At 38.4% G+C, this 24,384-nt stretch overlaps 1 protein-coding gene across 6 annotated transcripts in view; it reads left to right on the forward strand.

The window, feature by feature from the left end:
* Positions 1 to 24,384, forward strand: part of RPS6KA2 (ribosomal protein S6 kinase A2) — a 284,207-nt gene that overhangs the window by 133,165 nt on the left and 126,658 nt on the right. The window lies entirely within an intron of this gene.

Here is a 24,384-nt window from a genome sequence, read left to right on the forward strand (position 1 = left end):
TTACCAGTTTTGGCAGTTCTCATCAGGCATGCGTTGCTGTGAGTGCCTCTGTAAATGAGGAAGATGAAGTGTTCCTGTGGTGGATTACCTGCTTTGCATCAGTGGCAGCAGGTGGGATGGGTGTCTGTGCTTCGGGAGCCTGCAGACAACTGCTTGGTGTGTTAGCTCAAATCATGGACAAAAGAGGGCTGGCAGTAGCACCCCAGGCTGTGAGCTGGGGCAGCGATGGGCAAATGGAGTGTCTGTTCTGCTACCTCCATCACAGGGCAGTAATTTTCAAGGGAGATGGAGAAAACGGTGAGAAGCAAAAACATATTTGATTGCCATGGCTAAATCTGCCAAACCCTGATGGTTGGAGCCTCAGGTCATTTTTGGAAGGACACCCAGGGATCTGTGTAAATTAAGGCTGGATTCGAAACCTTCTGCTGCTTCTTTCCATGCACAGATAGCTTCTCTACAAATATATGGTGTCTGTCTTTTTCTTCCCTGCCATCCTTCCAACAGATCTGCACAGGTTAACTGTTAGTTGCTGATGACCTCTTTTTGGAACTGATGATTACCTGGGGCTTTTTATATTGCCAAGCAATTTTATATTGTTTTGCTTTCTATTCTGTGTAAAAGTCTGCAATTACTCATACTTCTTGCTTAGAAACAGATTTGGAAAAAAATTATAGTGACAGAAAATAGGCATCTTATATCTCATTTAATGTTTAAAAACATTCTGCATTCTGTCTTTTATTCTTGAAATGAAACACATGCTCATTTAAAGGAAATTTTTCTCATTTAAGCAAGAATGAGGAAAAATAAGACCATTATAGAAAAGCTTTAAGAGGTTTTTTTTTTTTTTTAATTATTTTATTTTAATTATACAAGCAGCACACTTTATAACGTTCCAAAATGACGAATAAGTCCACTGGGGTTTTTGGTAGTTTCTTTTTTAAATTTCACCAACTTGTTTAGAAAAATATTATTTGACAATTTATTTTTTACAAAACGAAATGTATCTGTATGAGTATTGTGGGATTCAAACACCAGACAGCTAAGTCTGGTATTCATCTGTTTGTGGAAAGATGTGTCATCTTTGAGATTATATCTTATATGCACAAGTCTTTGCAGCATTAAAGCAAAGGTTTCTGTACTTTTTAATTGTTTCACCGAAGTACCTCCAAGCTTCAGTTTATCAGGAAGTTATCATAAGGAAACTTACTAATTTTCATATTTTGTGAGTTTTCAGTCTTAGGATATTTTATATTGCCAGCATCCACATAGAAGGACACAAAGTTGGTAAATTAAGTTCTCTTATGACAGAAACATTTGTAAAGATAATTGTTGATATAGCCTGAAATCTAAAACATTCTCTTGCACTTGAAACTCCTCAAGCTTTAAAATCAAAGATATGTGCAGTCATATATTTTGGATTGAGTTTACTTTTTTTGTTCTGCCTGTCCAGAAATATTACTTAATGTTGAGGAAGAGCTAGTAGTTGCGTTTTTATTACAGCAGAATATTGTGGGGAGTAAAAGCAGTGTACAGCAGTGTTAGAGACTGAAACAGTTAATGATTTACACATTCTAAGTTCACCAAAAGACTTTTTCAAACTGAAAAGAAGGGACTGCTCACCAGCAAAGCCCACCTCTCTCTGCATACTACCAAAGGATCTTCAGATCAGATAAGTGGGTGCTATTGTCCAGCTATCCTGGGTGGCAGATGCCTGTTTGAGGCTGCAAACTGGATTTCCAGATAGGGAAGAGGCTGAGAAGAGGCAAGTCCTACAAGGTGGGAAAATCCTTTTTCTCATGCCAATGTCCTTATCTAGCCTGGGCTATGCATCTCAAATGATGGACCATATTGATGCTGACACAATAGGCACATTTGTCTTGGGAGATGTTGGAGGCTGTGGCATGGCCCTTGACACTATCATTGTAAAACTCCCCGCCCCGGAGAGGCACAAGGCGTTCCCACCTGAGCTAGAAGTGTAATAACTCATAACCTCTTTGAGTTGTGTGTGGGGCTTCCCTCAGTCCCAATGGACCAAGACCACCACTTCAGCCAACAGACATGGAAGCTGCAACTGCCAAGTTTCATCGCTGGACCCAGTGGGTGGTGACTATATGCTTCTTTCCACCCTTATCCTTCCTCTCCCATTCCTGTCCCCTTGAGCATTTTCTTAAGTGTTATCTTTATTGCTATGCTTTAACAATGCTTTATTGCCATAGATGCTTTAATACTGCTATGCTTTAATAGTACTATATTACTATGCTTTAATCTACAGATGCTTCAGTATTAACAATGCCATATTGCTATAGATGCTCTAATATTGCTTTATTGCTATAGACGCTTTAATATTACTTGCTTAATAGTGCTATATTGCTATGCTTTAATGTGCTATATTGCTGTATAGATGATAACATATAAATAGATGTCGTATTGCTATAGAATGATAACACCCAAAATGGCAACATACCTGTGTACCTTTGAAACAGAATTGTTCTAAAATAAACCGTACATATGTAAGTTACAACACCAATTATTCAGTATCATTTCACTCTAATCCTCCTCAAGGGATTTATTAATAAAAACCTGGCTTACCTTCTCCATTCTGGGGTGGTTCGCAATAAGCATCTGTTTAGTTGTCTTCAAAATACTGCAGACTGATTCTGTTCTGTATTCTCCTGCATGGTAAAATCTATGTGTGTGCCTATGCAAGATTTTGGTTTTATTTTGTTGTTTCACACTGTCAGAGCGGGTACTTTACTGTTTGAAAAGATTAGACTAATTATAGCACAGTAATAAAAGATCACAAATCTGTCCCTTCTGTCCCCAGTAACCCAAGGTGCCCCAGCAGTAAACCAGTGCAGAGAAGGCTGCAGAGTGCTGTACCCATCTAGTGTCAAATAGAAATATACTGTTGTCCTTCAGGGCTAGGGGTCTACTGCAGACTCCAAATTGCTCTATGAGTTTTGTTGTTTTTTTTTTAACAAGGAGGTTCTCTAAGAAAGAATTGGGATTGTTTTCTGATGTAGTATTAAATGGCATTACTTCTGATGTTGAAATTTTTTAATGGCAACGCTTGTTACATAAGTCTGATCTCTGTTAGACAAGTAACTGAATTAACAATAAGGTAAGTGGTCAAGAATCTGGTTTCTATATGCCAAATAAAGGTTATTGTCATATATTGCTAATGGAGATCTTAATTTTTGGTGCTCTATGTATTATCTCATATTCTAAAAGTAGATTATATCTTACAGTACTTTAAATGTTATATATTTATGAACTATTTCATTCAAATGGACAATTGGTCAGTGATGAGTTGAAGCCTTCAGTTTCTTTATTCAGCATGCACACATACAGAGATGCAGATTCTCCATGGTCCCTGCCTCCTTTCCCCAGTTCTGGCCCCTAATGCCATCAGCAGTCTTGCTGCAGTCCCTGGATGAGCACAGGCGTGTGCACACAAATCAACGCACACATGCATCTACCTATCCTACCTTGTCTGTGCTCCAAACAGCTTATTTTACAGATTTCAAGCTTGTCCCCACCTTGGGGCCAACAGCCACCAAAGCCTGACTCCTTTGGTCCTTGCCCTGAGCCTTGGGTATGCCTGAGAAGAGGCTGCAATGCAAAGAAGGAATGAGGGATTACAAGTACTTTTCTTTTTAGGATGTTTTGCCAAACTGAAGGTGTAAGAGGAGCAGTGAGCTTGCAGTTCAGTGAGGAGCCATTACTATGACCATGGCTGCTCTGTATTGGTACCCACCAATAGGACATGGCTGTGTTAGGTACTTTGATTGTGAAGATAGAAAATGTCCTGTGAACTTTATAAGTAAGGGATGTGATGGGGGGCTGGTAGTGAGGGGCTGTAGCAGAGAGAGGAAGTTGAGCAAAACTTAGACCAAAGATGCAGTGCTTCAGAAGGGAGGAAGGCTGACTTAGAACTAAATTTAAAAAAAGAGAGGAAGGGAGGAGAGAGGAACATGACAGAGAGGAGGAAAGAAGGCACAGTGAAGTAAAAGACACAGAAAAAAGGATGTGAGAGGACTGTAGTGAACGATCAACACAAGTTGAGAAACTCTTGTCGAAAGCTTCCAGGGTGCTGGAAAAAGCAAAAACCTGTTTGAGTGTTTCAGCGGCTGTTCCTTCCAGCTGGTTTTGTACTCTGCAATTCTTACCCTCCTCCCCCCAAGCCTTCCCCGAAGTGCATCATGGTGAATCACAACTGGTGACTCCTCTGCAAATGCAGTTTGAGCTGAGGAAAGCTAATATCCTCTGGTGTTTCCAGATTTTGGCTGGAAATCCTGTGAGTGATAGACAATCTACAGGCTCCTGCTTTTTCTAGCATAGCAAGGTCCAACAGAGAACATGCAGCTTGCACCCACATTATTGCAGTGGAATGCAATAAAACATCTCCCTGAAAGATGGACTCAAACCCAACAGGAAGAGTGTGACTGGTCAAAGTTACATCTCTTTACCAAGATACATTTCTTCATGCTCACAAATAATGCAGCTACGCCAGCAAAAGCTTGATGTTGTAGATCAGACCTTAAACAAACCTAATTTCCCCATTTTCAATAACATCTTTTCCAAGTTAGATGTTGCTGTTCTGTAGCGCAATCTACCATTCAAGATTTTGTTTAAGGGCTTTACTGAAAGAATAACCTACCCTTTACAATGTTCATTGCATGTGCATGGGACTGCAGTCATGACCTGGAAAATACCACTGTCATGATGTTACTAGATTTTTTTGTAGACCATGTTATCATTCTGTGATATGAAAATGCTAATAATACTTAAAATCGCACTTGTACTTCACTTTTTACATGGTTCATGTACTTTGCATTCCCCTAAGCTTGGACGATGGATCTAAGCCAACAGATTTGGGGTTTTGTTTTGGTTTTTTTTTTGTTTTGGGGTTTTTGGTTTTTTTTGTTTATTTTTTTTCTTTAGAGTCAGAGTCCACTGTGTTAATTTTATGGGAAAAATGGGCCCAGAGACTGAAGTGCTCAATTGTCAATGTCACTAGCTATTGAGGATATATGGTCCATGCCAGTTTTTAAAAAGATGCTGTGTTACTTTCTATAGAGTATATGGGTCTAGAGAGAAAAACATTCATGTAGCTCCATCGTTTTACAGTGTTAAAGATGTGCACAAAAAAAATTCCCTTATTTAAGTCTTCAATAATTATTTTATTTACTAAATTTGCTACCAAAGCTCTGAAAAGCAATGCTTTTCCTTTCAAAACCAGTTCTACTGGCTTTAAAAATATATTTTAATATGACTTCAATTTATGATATGTTTAACCAAGGCCTTCAACATAAAATTTACATCTTGAATTTTAAATTGTAACATGTATTTTCAGGACCTAAGACAAAATTACTTGCTGAGATCAGGCTACATTTAACAAGGAATATAAAAATAATACTTTAGAGCAGAATGAAAGCCAAAGCTTAAGCTCAGCTATTACAAATTCACTCTGAGGCCTTGACTGAGGCTTGGATGAATACGGTGGCCTCTGAGATCAAATTTTCATCTGAAGGGAACTTTTTTCTTAATTTTGTGTAGTACTGTAAACTGTATAAAACAGCAATAGCAAACTACAAGTGCATGCTCCCAGTCCTCTACTGATTACGCTTGTGCATTTCCAGTTGGATGCAAGTCAATAAGCAGCTGGTAGTAAATTGGACCACAGTACTGAGTAACATTTTGAACTACAAGTCAGAAGAACGAGTTATTTTCTATGTGCATGAGGTGTATGCAGATGATCAGTTTTCTGTTGGGATGATGTGTTAAGGTGCAGTTGTTCACTGGGCTGTCCAGGCAAGAGATTCAGGGCTGATGGTGTGTGAGCTCACTGCCATAAGCAGCATGGGCTGGAATTTTCTAAACCTTCCCCAGTACTTCTAGCAAAATGTGATTCTCTTCCTTTGAGCTCTATCTCTGTAACATCATGAGATCTATAGTGTCATATGAACTAAGAACTAATGTGGAAAAAAATCAGTAATACACAGCACACTTGTGTAAGCAAGTGACTGCCTAGTTGTTAGGATATCTTGGGCACTAGTTTTACTACCAGTTAATGTAAAATCCTAATGCATCCTCTTCCTGGTAGTTTTTTCCCCTCGCTGTTGACAGGATGCACTAAAAATAGTCTCCAGCCTATAGATATCCAAACAATGAGACTACTGATACAATTTTGGGAGCAGGGATGTTGCCCTGGACTATTTATTTACACTAAGCAGCAGCAGGAGGCAAAACTAGCTTAGTAGAAATTTCTCCTAAGGTTAGAATATAATTTCTTCCTCATTTTGTTTTCAGCGAATAGTTGAGGTAGGGTAGAAATATACTTTCCCTATGAGGAGTGGAGTAGTTTGTTTTAAATTTCCATGGTAATCTGTACATAGCTCAGAAATTTATCTAGAAAACCTGAAGGATAGCTGAGGTACAGCATGCAGAAATTAATGGAGTATCAAGTTATGGTTGGGACAACTATGGCTCTGCCAGTTATGGTGCCTGATTAAAAGGCTGTAAATCTTAATGGGTACAGATAAGTTTACCCTGTTAATAGGTGAGTTGATCCTGGTTCATCTTCTAGAATGAGATAAAGTAGAGATGAATATCTGTACTCACATCAAGGCAGAGAGTGAGATTCTGCCTTCTTAAATATGTTTCCTGTACCAGTCTCTGTTGAAGAAATTTCTGCTCATTCTACTTGTTGTATTTTTACTCCTTGCACTGAGTAGGATTAAGTCTTGCAATCTCTATGCCAATGTCCCCAGTAAAATACAACTGGGACCTTTGGCCATTTCCCACCACTGCAAGTCCATGGCTGTGGTGTGTCAGGCCATTATTAAGAAGTGTACAAGCGAGGGGGCACGTGGGAGCAGAAGCTGTTACCTGCTAGGCCTGCCAGAAGGAATCAAGTAGTCCAGGCAGGACAGCAAAGTTATGGATCTATGTGTATGGGCCAAATGCAACTCATATTGAGCAGTTTATGAGAAAGGCAAACAAGCTTCTTTCGCCATCATATTATAAAATTGGATATAATCTATGTCGAAATGTATCATCTGAACTGTGTTTATGTTCTTTGGTGAGTGGGAGATAGAAAGCATGTTTTACTATGAAAAGCAGTGTGTGACCTTGTAGTGCTATTTACATGCTTATTATAAATGGCATAGCCTGTTGCATACTAGAAAAGAATGTAGATTTTACACTACTTTATTTGTCATACAAATCATAATTGCTAGGCAAGTCCAGGCAAAGACTGCTAATATTTTTATGAATAATACAGAAGTATGTGTTTTAGTTGTCTCTTTACAAAAATTTTTACTATTTCAGGAAAGTGAATGAGCTTCCTCTGAAATAATACTTACTGACTCTCAGAAGGAAAAAAGATTGTTGGTCTGCACATTCTGTAGCTCTTCTCACCAACACCCACTATTTTGTCTGAGGATTGGTTTGGTTTTGTTTTGGGGGTTTTTTTGAGCTCAGGTTTGTTTTCTTCCCCTGTTACCTTCTGGATGGTCTTCTGTGCATTCACCATTATGGATTTCTCTATTTCAAAAACATTGTCCCTCTTCATAGAGGCACACAGTGTTAAGCCGGGAGGCTGGCCTATGTGGCATGCAAGCTCCTTATCATGCTAGCTGTGTTAGGCAAGAGAAGAAGAAAGATATTTGAAAATTTGTTGTAGAGACACAAGCAATTGCAAACCAGAAGCCTCCTTTTACCAGTTCTACTCCCAAATTCATTTATGTCATGAGGCTGAAGAGATGCAGTGTGTCACCCACTGCCCCAAAGCCTATCCCTAGCCATAACTATGCACACCTTGATGCCATGTCACACAGTGGAGGCAGGAAGTTTCAGGACACCCCTGCCTTGAGCAATGCTATGGGCATACGGGGTGACCTTAAATGTCTTTGAATTTTCAGTCAAGATAGTAGAAAACTAGAGCTGAAGAGTTTATTTTGGCAATACAGCAGTAATCGGCATGTACATGAAACTGAATTTTGGAAGCAGCCTAAAAAAGGGAATTTGACAGAAAGGATTTACATCTTGATGTTGGATCCCAGTGTTCTTTCTCTTCTCCTTTTCTAGTTGTTCAAGAGTTTCCCTGTGGCATGTGTCAAAAATATGCTTCTAAGTACTTGGCTGGTGAATTATTCCTTCATGATGAAGTGTGCCTGTAGCCTTCTACTCTTCTGCTGTCCTTGGGTAGAATGGTCTTTCTGATGAGTGGGTACAAACTGTGATGAAAAGACTGCTTTAGAGAGCCTTGTAGTGTATCTTAGTGATGGTCTCATTCCACATGACCTCATCCCCTCTGGTAATTCCTTTTGCAGCTCAAGCTTTTCATTCAGGATTGCTTTACCTCTGATCCTCACATGCTTTGGCTGCGGTCTCTAGTCTCTTTATTGACCTGCAATAGTGGAGTTCCCCTAGGTGATCATAAGGAAGCAGTCAAGTCATGGCCTACTTCATGCCTTCCACCCTAAGGAAAAGAAATCAATTCCTAGATCAAGTGGCAAAAATCACTATGAAAACAATGACAGAAATTCCTGTTGACAGGTTTCTGTGGTAGATAAAATGATTCTCTATTTTAAATAAAGTTATATGAAGGACTATGAGTATTAAAAAAATCAGAGAAACTAACATTAAAAATGTGTTTGTGAATATCCGAGTTCTGAAATGATCAGATACTACCTGCAAGCATTTAATTTTTTTCCTGTCTTACTAAAAACAGAACTTTACTCCGTAATAATTTTCATGAATCATTGAATACAGGGATTTTTTTTTTTTTTTTTTTTTTTTTTTTTTTTTTTTTTTTTTTTTGCTGGCAAATATACCTTTATAGTCTTTTCATCAATAATAAGGACCATTGTTTCCTGCTGTGTTTTTTTCTTTTTTCCTCATGTCCATTTTTGGAGAACTGCAAGCAATAAGAAATATTTTTATTGAATTTTTGGAGTGACATGTCACATCTGACTGCCTCCCAGCATATTGGTTCCAACAGACATGAGTAATAGCAGAGTCCAAAACTGCCATGACGGAATGACATATTTTAATACATCATTTGGGAAACATGAAAAGGCAGCAGTCTGTGGAACAGACAGTCGAAGAACTTGGGTTTTTAAAGACAGAACAACCTTTAGGCTTCTGTGCCTATTGTTCTTGGAAGGAGTTGGGGTGGGGAATGTAGCTATTAGAATAAGTTGGAAAGTGCAAGAGATTTTTACTTTTGAAATTTCCTTTCTGTGATAAATAAATAATTGTGATTTGTGAAACAAATGGGTGATTACATCAAAATAAAAAAACGGATTGTAAAACTTAATTACTCCCCCATAAAGAAATGAAACAGACCCTTACAAGGTCAAGGGGCCCTAAAACCTCCCTACTATCCTAAGAATAAAATATAGTAGAACTTTAAATCTTTTAGGCGCCTGTTCGTCCAAGAATGCATGAATTATGACCGGTTGTAGAGATAACCATTTAGCTTTAGCTGTAAGAAAACCCATATATTAAATGCTTAGCAAAAAACTGTAAAATGTATATATATATGATATAATCAATATGCATGAAGTAGCTAAGATAAATGCCAAATGTACACTGTAGTAGGTGTGCAGATTTGGGAAATTTGTCCCCATTTCTGTCACCCAGTCGGCTGCTTGCTTTTACCATATAATAAACTCCCATTCAAAAACTTATAGAAACAAGACTTTGTTTATCACACTTTCCATTCTTCATTCCTATCTTGGCATATTCACTCCCTCCCATCCTCTGTTTAGGAAAAAAACCCAAACTAAAACTGACCTCAAACAAGCAGTTGCTGTGTGTGCAGGTATTAGTACATAAGCAACGTATGTCTTTGGTAAATCCAGGACACAGGAGACCTAGTACAAATGTGAAAAATGACTTGCATATGCCAGACTAGCAAGCTGAATCTTGTGTGCTAACCATAAAACCAACATGGCCAAATGAGAAATGGAAAGGAGGCAGCTTCTCACCTATTAAAGCTCATGCAAGTCAGTGGAAGTTACTTGCGTAGGAGCTGTTCTAATACACAAGCATATGTGTAGTTTAGAAAGCAAGCTTTTGATGTAGGGGGCTTTTTCTCTGCCTTGCAAAATATCTGGCGTGCAAAGGGCACCAAAGAACTGCCAGTTACAACAGTGAGATGGAACTGCCATTAGAGCTGTCCCACATTTCTGTAAGGGATGGGCAAACATCAGGACATTTTGAATTGACCTGCATGTCAGAAGAGAACAAGGAGGATGTTCAACTGCTGCAAGTTGTTTCACATCACTGTTCCCAGAGGTTTACCCAAGCCTTATCAACAGTGACCGTTTCCTTCAATTCTTATAGGAATTTAGTGTGGGGAGGAAAACTTATGGGTTCACAGCTTTGGAAACTAACAAGTCATTTTGTTGATGAACAGCAGAATGAAGCATCTCATTGCTATGTTACCAATGCAGTTCTAATAGAAACAAGACAAGATAGTAATTCAGTTTTTATACTGTGTCATATTTCTGCTGATCATATGGCATGTGGTATGAGTGTTTAACACACGCATTTACAGAGAGTTTATTGCAGAGCATAAGTCATTTACACAATTCCATTTGTTTCTGATAACTACAATTTTGCAGCATTTTAATGAATGATAAGAATAATATCTCACCAGTCACTTTTGTAGGCTTGACCTCTTCAGATTGCAGTCTTGCTTTTTCTCTTGACTGCCTCCATTTCTGTATTCAGAAAGGGGGAGTTTGTTTTGAGTCTCAGAAATAGTCAGCAGCTGCAGCAGGAAAAATATTCTCTTTCAAGCATTAAAACTGTTATGGTATTGTTTTTTCAATTTCTCATTTTCTTCTATTTCCCTTCTCCCATGTTGTTACTGCCCTCCCCCTTACCATGGACCATGGTCTAGTGAAAAATCCAGCTGCTTATGGTAAGCTGTGCTCAAACTACAAACAACGCTTCACACCTTGAGGCAGCTGCCCATAAACATCTGAGGGGTTTTTTTTGTTTGTTTGGTTGGTTTTTTTAAAGTTTCCTGACAGCTTGAAGGTACTGCAGTTTTATTTCAGAGGGTCCAGTTTATACAGCAGCCCATGAACAGTCATCTTTTGAAAGCATTGTCGTATGCTGATGGTGACCTCTGTCGTAAGACTTTCATTCTTTGAGACTATTGTCTAGTCTTGCAAATGAAATAAGGCTTTTGAAGATTTATACTGCACTGCTAGCAGTGCTTCTAAGGTGGCAGCAATTGCTCACAATTGCAGAGCAACAGCGGTGAGAGTGCAGAATTTGGGCTTGTTTTTCATCCTTTGTTAGTGCCTCTTTAATGAAGTAATCAAGAGAGATTCCATAGGATGAGTAAGATTGTTGTCTTTGGCATCAGGAGCCAAATTACAAAAAAAAAAAACAAAAACAAAAACAAAACCAACAAAAAAGGAAAAAAACTAAACCAAAACAAAAAAAGAAACATGGAAATACAGATCTTTCATGTGGGCAAGAGCAGTAGAATGAAACAACAGAAGCCAATTGTGAACCACTGGACAAACATATTCGTAAAACTGGAGAGAGAAGAGCCCTCAGTTTCCTCTTCCGTCACAGGTAATTCTTTATCTGCTTCATGTCACTGAAAAATAGTAAAAGGTTATGGAAAAAATGTATCTCAGCTCTTTGCTGCTCTGTTCCATAGATGAGAAGAATGAACGGGAGGAGCCCTCTCAGAACTGATGACTGAATTTGACTCATTGTATTTACTTAATTTTTTAAAATGTTGGGCTCAGTGGTGATTTTAGCAGTTTACTTAGAGCATGCAGGGGCTAGGGATATTCTGTGCCTCACCCACTCCATGAGATTTTGGTGTGCTGAACATTTCTGGTTCTCAAATATGTCAAATTAGGCAAAGTTGTGGAGCTGTTTCTCAGTACATTTTCTTTCTATTTATCAAATTTGTATTTTAAAATCTTGCTTCAAGACCATACCAGCATTTCTTTTTATGGGACAATATGCTACCACACTATTATTCACCATTTGATTTGCAATTACTTACTTGCTTTCACTGAGGCTGGAAAATTAGCTTAAATACACATGAAAGTAACATTTAAAAGATAACATAGTTGTGCTTCAGTGGAAGGGAAAAAAGGCTTTAGGTGAAATAACAGACTATCCTCAGATCATGTCTTTTATTAAATCAAAGGCCTTTGTTTTGTTGCAATGAGAATGCGAACTTTACAGGTTTTTTTGGTCTCTTGTGAAGGCTGTGAATGAGAGCTGGGAGTTAGGCATTTTATTGCAAGACTGTGATAAATATTTTCAGGCATATATAGAAGAAAACACAGTGTGTTACCATGTTCTTATACTATCTAGAGTCTCAAGAACACTATAAATCATCATCACAGGGCTGCACAAGCCTGTATAGAGACAGGATTAATGAGTCTGGCAAAGTGTTTGCAAAAATGTTGGTTCATGCTTTTCAGGCCCTAAGCTGGAGTCTCTGTTTAGCTCCATGTTATGTGAGGTACTTGTGTCCCTAATCATCATATAATTGTTCATAGAATGATTTGGAAGTGTGGTGTGCTGTGGGTGACTGGAGTTATTTATTTTTGTTCCAAAGTATGAATTTGAAATATGAGTGAATTGAAAGGAGACTGGGAATTAGGCCCATATCCTGCAGATACTTCTGCAGATGTAGCAGATGAGTAGGCATGCTTATATTTAATCATGTGCAAAAATGTTTACATGAATAGTGCTTCAGTTTCTATTTTTAAAGAGTGGAGGAACTTTTAAATTGTTGCCTTTCTCAATTCAGTTCATGTATAACAAAATTTTAATACCTTTTCTTTATAGGTTCTTGAAAAATCTGCTTGTAGCTCAAAAAGTCAGTTAGGATTTATCACACTAGCCAAGGAACTAGAATAGAGCAATGAACATTGTATAGTTCTAAATAAGTAGTGCAGATACCAGAATTATCCAATAAAATAATTTTGGTCAGATCAAAGTGAGAATTCAGATGCATTTCAAGTAAGAAGAATATACAGCATATACTTTCTGACTTTTTAAATGAAAGCCCTCAATACTAGAACATACTCGAGACACACAAGATGCAGGTAAGTTCCCCCCTAGAACTTCAAATTATCGCAAATTGCTTTGATATATTCCATTTGGAACATCACAAATATGTGAATGTGGTGGACTTACCCTGGCTGGATGCCAGGTGTCCATCAACACTGCTCTATCATTCCCTCCTCATCTGGACAGTGGAAAGAAAATATATTGAAAAAACCTCATGGGTCAAGATAGAGGCAGTTTAATAAAAGCAAAAGCTGCTTGTAGAAGCAAAGGAAAGCAAAAGATGTAGTCTCTATTTCCCATCAGCAAGCGATGCCCAGCTCTTTCCCAGGAAGCAGTGCTTCAGTACATGTAGTGGTTGCTCTGAAGGATGATGAATACCCTGGGATCAAAGTCATAGTTCCTCCTCTTCTGTGGCTGCCGTTGCTTTGTAGATAGGATTGCATAAAGTAGCTGGTTCTGTCAAGTCCTGTCTTCCAGTAAAAGTGGTCATAAGTATCAGTCATTGCTTGGATGAAAGAGGTAGGCAGGTATGTTATTAAATAAATGTACCAGTTTTTCATCATGCTGCATTAAATTGAGAAAATTAGTGTAGTTTAAGCCTTTATATCAGAACTGATTATGGGGATTCACTTACTCTGGTCATTTTAATAAAATATGTATGTGTAAAACACTCTGTAAATTTCATTTGTGGGTTGAGAGGTGGGCAAATATTTGTAAAATGTATTTGGTTTTAAATATTACGTTTTCAAGAAAGGAAGTTGATAGCATGATTTATTTTCCTACAAATCATTTTTCAAAGATATGAAAGATAATGGAAACCAGCAGATTTGAAGCAGTAAAAGTATGAATTACAAGAAGTAGATATGTTGCCTGAAATTTACAGAGGATCTACAAGAATTAGATGGCCCATTGAAAACCCTGGCCATTGTATTTATACAAACTATTGTATATTATATCAGCCATTTTTTTCTAATGTGTCTTCTGTGACTCATCATCATTAAAACAATTCATCTGGTAGTTCAGCAAAGGCAATACATCACACAGATTTTTTTTTTCCTACAGGCCTGCAGGATAATAATGACAAAGCGGGTTTGGTTTGGGGAAAAGTGTAAATTTACAGATCTGTCTACAGAGGAGAGCAGAGCTGAGGCTGGCTGCAGGGAATAGTGAACGTTCTGTCTCCTGGATAAAACACACATAGAAAAAATGTCTGTTTCAGTATTTAAAAAAATAAAATTAAAGTATTTAACCAATAGGAGAGTTGCAGAAAAGTGAATCAATATTTACTTCTGGTATCAGTCCATCTAAAGGAAGAATATGTAGCCAGAAAAAAGAAAGAGGACTTGGACTGGGTTTTGATTTGTATTTATCAAAATACTGCTGAAGAACATGCCCAGATTCCAGTGTACTCTAATGAACTCTGGAAGACAGCAGAAGTAGCAGAGAGAGAAAGAGAAAGGATAAAAAATTTTGTTACTTTGTTGTTGATGAAGATATTTAAGTTACTCTGTGTAATAGGACCAAACTCTTGAAGGTTTTAAAGCATGCAATGTAATATTATGTCTATCAGTGTGTATAATTTTTACATTTATTTTCATGTTCTGACTTTACTGGGAGGGATTTTTTTTAATACAATCTTTTATGAAGAAGGAAAATCCAGATTAGAAATTACTGTCAACCAGATGAGGGGAGTTAAGCAGATGGCCAGCTACTGCAAAAAGCTTAGAGAAAACTACCTAGCGTGCAGATTTGGGATTGAGGGGTTGGCCTTTTGTTTGTCTGCAAGTTTAAAAGCTCAAGTGGAATTTAGTTGAACTTACCTACTATTACTTAAAATAGTTCTATTCCTGCTGTGGAACGACTTTGAAAGGCTATCTTTCCAATATTAATTAAGATGGCTATAGTCCATAAGTCTTAAAATATATTAAAATCTCATAATTGCCATTCTTTTCCCCCTTTCCCTAAGATGTAGAATCTGTCAAAAAAATCTCTGCTTTGAACTCAAATGCATGACTATATTTAAAGGATGCACTACAGTTTCCTTTGTTTTTCTAACCAGTATAATTTCTGCTGGATTAAAGTGGGTATGGTCTTCTGAAAATCTTCAGGGCAGCAGAAATCTTAAGTAATAGCCAGTTTCAACATCACTTCTGATGCCACAATTCCAAAACATATCTCCCTTTCCTTTTTTTTTTTTTTTTTCTTACCTTTCCAGCTGCAGATTTCTACCTGGCCACACTTTGAGACACAGTGAGTGATTTCAACATAGCAGAAGGCACATGTTATTTGAAACCAGTTGAACTGTGGAAGTCATGAAATTCAGGGCTTAAACTGCTCTATACTGTCTGTTGGACCTATTGAAAAAGACTATGATAATGTGTTTGAGTATCATCCGTAATTTGCTGTGATTTGCATTTCTCCTGAAAACAATGCTGGTGCAGTGAGCGGATGTGTGTTAAGGACTGGTTTATAGCGTGTGTTGTAATTTGGTGTAGTGTACCTGCTTCTATTTCTTATGAACTGGAGTGCTCCTAGCAAGTTATAATAGAGTCCTATGGACTTCAGCGAGCATTTGAATCAGACTCTCAATCCCTTATTTAGGCAAATGTTTTAAGGTACTTTTGACAGTAGCAGCAGTGTCTCCATGTAGTTAGTTGTCAAATGTATTTTATATTTGCTTGGCTAAAAGTACAGCATTGCAATTTATATTGCTTCCTCTTTCCCCACCTCCCTACACTCATGAAAAGTGGTGAGCCAAGTTATCTATGAGACTGTAAACACATATGACATTTTTGTGAAAAGATCTTGCTTAGAGGATGAAGATGGTACTTCACAAACAAAGCATTTGAGATCTTTATCACGAAATTACTGGGTCATTTTGTCCTTTATATTATTTATTACTGGATTGACTTGCCAAATGCATTTGTGAGTGTGTATCTCTCACTAGTAATTCAAGCTAGCTTGCTAATGTTACCCTAATCACCTTTGCTTCCAAGTGCACAGGACAGGAAGTATATACATATCCGTGCTGTGGAACTGTTAGGTTTGGATAATGTTACTGTCTTTGACTCCGTAGAAATGTGTCGGTGGATACTATACACCTATATGGTTTGTTTATGTTATTATGTTTGCAGCTACAGTGTAAATGGAAGTTTTCTGAGAGCATTGTATTTTGTATTTTGTAATTTCCCAATCCAAGGTGGAGGTCTTGGAACTAAGTCAGAATTGGAGCTCCTAATTTCAGGAACTCTGTATGACCTCCAATACAGATTAGGTTTTGTTTGCGTACTGTGGGAATACTTTAAAACAGAGGACTAAAGCAGAATTTAAGGGGACAGCAGCATGTGTCTTCCATGGAAGCCAAAAGGAGCACACAGTGGAGACTTACAGTGCCTTCAGTGTTGGGAAGGTTTTTTTATTGCTCACTGTGAAATATAGTCCTTTACTTGGGTGCTAGTTCTTAAATGTCATAGGGCTTGTTTGGCTTTCAGATCCAAATACAATATTACCACCTCTTTATATATGCAAAGTGGTTCCTGTATTAACTTCTTTATCATCATTTGGAAGTGAAAATAAAACTAATGTTTTATTAACTGATTGTACTTGCTCCTGGATTACCTTGGAGTAATGTAAAGCACTGAGGTGTCAGTATATTTATCTGTGATTATGGAGGAGGATCTAGAAGCTAACAGATGCAGTGTGCAATGGCAAAAGTTATGGAATGTTTTGTGTGTGGTATTTTAATTGCTTAGATGATTACAAGAGTACCTAGTGAAGTATCTTGCTTTAAGCTGTATAGCCAAAGCAGAGAAAATTGTCAAATACAGTCCACTCTTTTCATGTTTTTAAAGTGACGATCAGCACAACAGAAAGAACACTAGAAGATTAAAGACGATTCTTAGTTTTGTTAATCACTGGAAAATTTTAGTTTTTAGTGTTTTAGCTGCTGATAACTGCTTTCACCTTTAAAATATAGCCAGAGGAGAAAAAGGGGATGAAGAATGACACTGGTTTTCTATTCAAGTATTAAGGTTTTGTCCCATTAAATCAGGACCAAAAGCAATGCTTGGATCTTAATTTAAGTCTGTATGTGGGATTGGGAGAAAACAAAAAAAAAAAAAAAAAGCAAAAAACAATAAAATTATACTTAAATAATGTAAAGTTCGATGAAGGCCATTTGGGTTTTGAACTGTGAGGTTTTTATTTGAGGAAGGGTTTGTGTACAGTTTGGGGGAGGAGGAATAAATAGTAGTTGACCCAGCAACCACTGAAAATAAGCTTGGTGGTGTCAGGTTAACTAAGTATATTAGTAACAGCTGCTTTTCATGTATACCAAACAGGATCCCTGACTATCAACTATCGACTTTTCTAACAGGCATCTGGACTTTCAAACATGATATGCAGCAGCCCATTACTATTTTGAACAAGATCTCATATTTCTTCTTTTGGAGATATATGAGAAACTGCAATTCTGGTGACCTCTAGGAGACCTGTATGACTTAAGCACCCAGGATCTCATTTCTTCCTTGATAATTGTTTTTCTGATTCATAACTCCCTTGAAAATTGAAGGTATTAGCTTGTTTCAATCATGTGTGACAGTGGTACTCTCTATGCTCTGCATTAGAAATCAGTGATGTGAAGCCAACCTGGCCTGTCACAAGGAGGCGGTTCTAGAGGATGAAAAGTGGAGGGTTTCTCACTGGGGATCCATCCTTGATAATCCCAATTAGGAATAAAGGACTTGTTGAAATGGAATTTGTGTATAAATTAGCAAAGTTTTTAGCATAGAGCATGTATATAGAGCATTTATATAGAGCTCTATATAGAGCTCAATATATAGAGCATTTACAGCAACTACGTGTATAAATACCTTTCTTATTCTGTGCTGAAGCAATGAGGGAGAATGAAGAAGTTGCACTAAAACAGGGAAACATGACTATCTTTCCAATGGTTGTCCCTTCTGAGGCAATCAGCAAGCTGCCTTCTTGGGCCTTAGGCTACTTAGGAAAAAAAAAAAATTATGTTGACTCTGGCACAGATGTGTAAGTGTAGCTCTGGAAATAACTTGTCCCTGAGTGGCACAGAGGATTTGCATTCAATTTTTATGAACCCTCATAAGGCCATTGTTCTCCAGTTTCTGATTGATTGTCTTTATGTAATAAGGACAACTGATATAGACTTGTCAGAGTGACTGAGGAAGGTCAGCTGTGACTGGTTCAGTTTACCACAAACTGCTAAGGTTGCAGGATAATTATGTTTTGTTGCTTGCTGCAAAAAGCACATTATTTAAGTGGGTTTTTTTAAGTGATGCCTGATAAATTGTGCTTTCTCCGTCTGAATCTTACTCTATCATGCTGTAGTCCTAATTGCAGTTTAACTCAAGTTGATTGATATCCTCTGGCCACAGTCTCTTTGCCAGCTATGGAAGGTTGACGTGGAGTAAATATTTTCAAAGGTCTCTGATTAGGGGTTCTCATGAGGAAGGGTGTCAATTTTCAGAGCAGGTAATCAGTCACAACTCAGACTGAACAGGACCCATGAGAATTCAACATCTCAGAAACCTAAGCCCAAGTGTTTTCTTGTGGGCACCTGGTATTATTCATTATTTGTGCTGCCATAGAGCAGGGGTAGGAAGGTGAGAGACCATGGACTATGCAATAAAGTCAACTTAAGGCCTGCAACTTAACTTTGTACAATCCCCAGCTCAGCTGCATTATATAAATTAAAGGGTAATGCTGAAGGGTGTTTTGATGTGGGTGTGACAGTGGTGGCTGAATCACCTGTCTGGACTTTTGCAATAAAAAGATTTCTCACTTCTGCCAGGCTGCCTTGGTCTCAGACCCAGAGCCCATTGCATCAGCCCTCCACAGAACCAAAATATAAAGAGAACAGTTTTGCAGGAAGTAAAGTAGTCTAGGGTGCACCCTTGCCCCCAAGCTGGAATTAGTAGGAGGTGGTACTGGTTGCAGTTAAGCTCAGATGAGATTTCAAAATGTCTTTTCATGGAGTCCTTTCTGTTCCTTACTCTGCCTAGCCCTCCTACATGATCCAGCGATGGTCCCCACATCAGCCCCAGAGCCTCCCAAAACTTCCATCCATTTTGGAGTTCCCCACTGATCCTAGCACAAACCTATTCGTAGTCCTTGAGCCACACACGCTGCCAACCTCAGACATTGTAGATCCCTCCCAGGTACTTCTACTCACTATTTTCTTTTCCAGTCACAAATCCCTGCCCATCTGCACCATCTTCCCAATGCCAGCCTTCCTCTTGCATTTCTCTTCAACCTTATTTCTAAGTGCCTAGGGTCCTACACCCATCTTACCCCTCTGCTGCTTTGCTGCTGCTACTGTGCTTCTGGTGGCTGCTGCTGCTCTGTATGTGAGACCTGACCTCACTGTGAACTCTCTCTTGGCCACCTCCATTCTGAGCTCCCCTTTCAGGGGAAAACTCTGTCTCCTGCTGTGAAGCTGTAAAAAGCCCAAGTACCAACTGCACCCACCAAATCATATGACAGAAATCAGAAGACTTGAAGGTTACTTCTCTTCCCATTTGCTCTGCCTTCTGTTCATTGTCCACCTCAGAGAAGCTTGTTTGGGGGCAATTGTCATTGTGGAACAGGTGGTTTAATTCTTGAGGCTCTACAGCTATCCCAGGTTTAGTTTGTCTCTATTTGATGCTGGATAGTGGGACCCTGCACCCAAGCTGCTGGTCCTCATGACACCACAATCTTCTTAGTCTCTCATGGCTCCCCAGTTTATGAGTGTTCTTTATAACCTGAGCCTTTCAGCCTTAGTCTGCCTGTCCACTGGGCAAAACACTGCTGGGACAGGAGAAGAGCTACACAGTCCTAATGTCTTAAAGGGAATGGACTCCTAACTGACAGGCTTTTTCTTTCCCTTGAGAAAAGGGCTCTCAGAGCCAACTTGCCCAGCAGTTCTTCACACCAATAGTGAAAACAGCAGCTGTTTGTGACTGGAGCACAGACAGAGAATGGTTTGCCTTTTCTCTAAGTATGACTGTAAATGTCATAGTTTTCTGGGCTTTACCACTCAGCTGGTTTTAATGCCCCCAGGTGCAGCAAAAAATACTGCCCCGTTGCAAGCAGTTCCTGTTTTCCAAGAGTGTCCAGATAAATTTGCTTCTCCCCAGTGCATAGGAATGGATTGCATTGCCTTCTCTAGTGTCAGGTGACTATGCTCACAAAACGCATAACTCTGTCTGTGTGCACTTTAATATATAGTTCTGAGGGTAGCTTTGGTGATCAGATTGACTTTCTAACCCCTGAAGCAGAGAAACTGGTAAACCATTCATGGGAATCTTGTCAGGGGAAAGAGGCTTTCCTAAGTGGATGAAAAGAGATGAAAGATGTGTCGTTGCCCCTTTTAAGCTGAACAGATTTTAATTCTGTTGTAATGTGAATTACTCTTATAATCTAAAATCTACTGTTAGAGGTGAGTGATAGGGTGCATATTTTTGAGAAAGGTGGCACTCAAACTGGCTTTTTCTTTAGGTCTGTTGCAAGAACAATACAGCCTTATTGCTGTGTTGAACAGTAACTGGTACTCCAGGGTTCAGTGGAAAAAGTTTCTGGGAACCTTTTTGGATTCTGCCAGTACAGCATGGCTCCATCTTTTTGTGACAACTAGCAACCACAGTATTTCCACCTACACTGTTTCTCAGAGGTTATAGAAACTTTTGGTGGCAGACCTGTTCACATAGGAGAATACAAAGTTTAACTGTATAAAAATGAATCATGAAATAGATATTGACTGTGAATTAAAATAAGGGCACTGATAAATCCATGGAACACTACTTGCAAACAAAGCTCTGAAAACAAAAAAAAACAACAAACCTTACCTGGATTTACTGTTGCATAATCCATGGGAGCATGTGCTAATTTTAGAATGAGAGTGATGTTTTCTGTGCTGTGCTCCTTCACCCTGTAAATAATGTATGAAGTTGTGAAGATAGGTGTTAAGAACAGAACACTTCTACCAATAGGGAAGAGGTTACTGTATGGAAATTGGTGTAGTTTAGTTGGTGGGTCTGGGTTCCTGTGTTTGTTGCTGGGACCCATACTGAGAATATATGTAGTGTTCCTGCTACAAGGCCTTTTTACATTTCCAGAGCGAAATGAAGGAAACAGTGTAATAGTATCAACTTTGAAATAGAAACATTCTTGTAGACATTGATTTTCATTTATTTCCAAAACCCCAAGAAAAAAAAACCACAACAAAATAAAAGTTGCAACAAAAAATGGAATTGAATGTAGTAGAGGAGTTGAGAAGCTGACACTGGAAAAGGGAGAGCAGAATTTTATTAAAACCCCTTGCCTTACAGTGCTCTCAGCATCATCTCCATTCCAGTCTGTGACTCTGTCTGGTCTCAGAGATGGCTTCAGTGGAAACACTGTATCTTCAGCAATATTCCACACCAGGCAGCTTTTTATTTTGTTATTTTATATTTCTTCTGCCTAACAGGAAATTAGTCATAATTCTATATGATAAATTTATTTTTAAATTGTCTTTAGAAATGAATATTCCTGTTTGGTATTGTTGCGTTCTTCTGTTCTATCTATAGTTTTTCTATGCTGGCAGAATAGAGGCTGGCTAGAAAGTCTGATATAAGATTAGAGTTAGTTTCCAGCTAAATTTGACCTGCATGACACTGAGCACTGTAGGATTCATTGCTAATTAATCATTTTTATCAAGTTTCTTCCCAGAATCAGGATGCACATTGTCCATCGGAGAATTAATTTGTTATTTTAGCTAAAGAAGTTTGTAATACAAACTTTGAAACAAAAATTAAAGTATGTTTTATGCATCCTGTATTTCTACAGAAATTTAAAAATGTTGTTGTTGTTAAAACCATAATTATATCATTCACAAAGAAAAAAGATTTGTTACTGACGAGTTGATGTGAAGTGTGATATTTTTATAGCTTTGAATACCTATCTGTAAAGATATCTAAAAGGTCTGACTAATGTAATAGATTTAGCAAATGAATAAGAGCTGTTTTGTTGAAAAAAGGTGCATATAATTCACTTGGGCATTCTACACATCTCTGTACTGTTTTGATTTTCTGACTTGCATCTAGCTTTCAATAATAGGTACACAATTTATTTCAATGTAATTATTTCATCTTTGAATTCCCAGAAATTCCTGTAATAATCCGAATTTATATTTAAACTGTCTCTTTCATTTTAGAAGTCAAATTTGTTAGAATTGAATTCAGTTTTCCTGCAGAAGTTTTGCAGGCAGTTTTCTGTCTTTACTTAAAGGTCAGGCATTTCATTCCTTAGTGCCTGTGTTTGAAAGCCAGAGTTTCCAGCCCCTGTGAAACACTTGGGACTTTTCCACGACAGGGTCAGGTGCTTCAGTCTCAGATGGGTGGGAAGCACCTGACCCCTTCAGCTTCAGATGGGTGGGACATAGGAAGTGGTGGTAAGCACTGCACGCGTGGCCAAGGGCAACAGTGGGTCTGCTGCAGCCTTTGCTGTGACACCTCTAAGACTGAAAGGTGGTATCTGTAACACACGGCTATGCTGTAAGACAGTTTATTGGAGAAGCGGTTTGAGGAGAGTGCCTTGAGCTGCTGCCATGCCAGGTGTTCATTGCAAAAAAACCCCAATCACTTACACTGTGCAACCTTTGACTGTGGGAATGTTTCACACTTAGCTGTTTAGAAACCCTTTAAATGCAAGGCATATCAAGTGCCCTGTCTAGTATTGTCTTGTCTCATTGCAAAAAATCCACGCATTTCAGAAAAGTGTTTTGCCATTTGATGTGGCTGTTTGCTTTGTGGCCAAGAAATGCAGTTTCTGTAGCATAGGGTCTCTTCTGCACGCGTGACTGTGTTGTGTTTGTAGGTGTATATACCATTCTCAGTTTTACCTTTAATAGAGTTAAGTGCCTTTGAAGCACAAGAGGAGTTTTTTAATGAGACTTAATCTCATAATCTACTTTTACCTGATCCTCTCATTGCTTGTTGCTTACAGTGTAGGAAAAGAAAAGCTCCCTGGAAATCTTGTTCTGAAGTGTGGAATTGGTGTGAAATCAATCTTTCTTCTTAATAGGAGGCTGGTAGGGAGGGAAGGGGGTGAATCGCAGATCAGAAACAGAGTGCATCAACATCTGGCTTTAGTTTGGGGTTTATTCATTTGCTTTTCCCAAAGCTGCGTGGTTAGAGGTTTTCAGTTTTATTATAATTCTTATTAATTGCATTGTTAATCTCTCCACTGTAAATTAAAGCTCTGCTTCCTCTAAAGTTGTGAGCTTCTTTTTGATTTATCCATAGTACCTGCTAAGCATCTAACAATAGCAATTTTTGTTTGTTATTACTTTTTCTAGTTGTGCTCAAGCCTACAGTGGAACAGAGATTACTCAGCAAATGTCTGTAACAACAGTGGGTTGTAATTGCTTAATTAGGCAAATATATAGTAATTTAGCAAGTGAGATATTTTAGCCATCCTTGATTTAATTATGTGCTGTATGTGTTTGAATAGCACATAAAGAACTAGAGGGGGAAAATGCACCACAAATTGGTAAGATTGCTTTGTTAGACTGAGTTTAGATTTTTCGTAGCATTTAGCCTTAATAAACCAACTGAAGTAGACTATTTCCTTTAGGAATTCAAGCATAAGTCACTGTATGAAAATGTCATTAATTATGCACAGCATTATTGCTGCACTTTTGTCCCTTTCCTACTTCACAGGGTATCACTTTTCCAAGTGCTCGTTTTGGTAGAAATCCTCCTTTTTTTTTTCTTTTTTTATGTGGACATGGAACACTGCAGATTTGCTGAAATTATATATTGCTATTTCCTCCTTGCATGCATAACCTGTGAAATACTTGGAATCTGCTTAAGTAGTGGGTGTATTCTTTTTTTCCCAAATATATTCATGGTGTGTGGGGGGGGGACAGGAGGAAGGAGAGGAGAAAAGTGGCATGATCCATTTTCATCTAGCAACTTTTTTGAATATAGTGAGCTGGATACTCCAAGAAGTTGCTTTGTATGATACAACATAGTATGTAATGCATGTTGAAGACAAGTAGAAATCCTCATAGAAAACTTCCATACCACGGGCACATCCATCTATGTAGTGGTCTCTTCTATGGAATATCCTCTTCTTTCCCCTTCTTGAAATAGAAGAGATGAGGCAGAACATGTTGTAGAAGGGAAGGATATTGCTCCTTTTCTGGTGCTGCTCTAATTTTTGCCAAAAATGGTACTTACACCTCAGGAAGCCACAAACAAACCTTTCTGCTTCTGAGTCTGCTGCTTGCTGTGTGGGAACACAACTTGGGCG

The sequence above is a fragment of the Chiroxiphia lanceolata genome, chromosome 3, assembly GCF_009829145.1.
Source record: "Chiroxiphia lanceolata isolate bChiLan1 chromosome 3, bChiLan1.pri, whole genome shotgun sequence".
Lineage (NCBI taxonomy): Eukaryota > Metazoa > Chordata > Aves > Passeriformes > Pipridae > Chiroxiphia > Chiroxiphia lanceolata.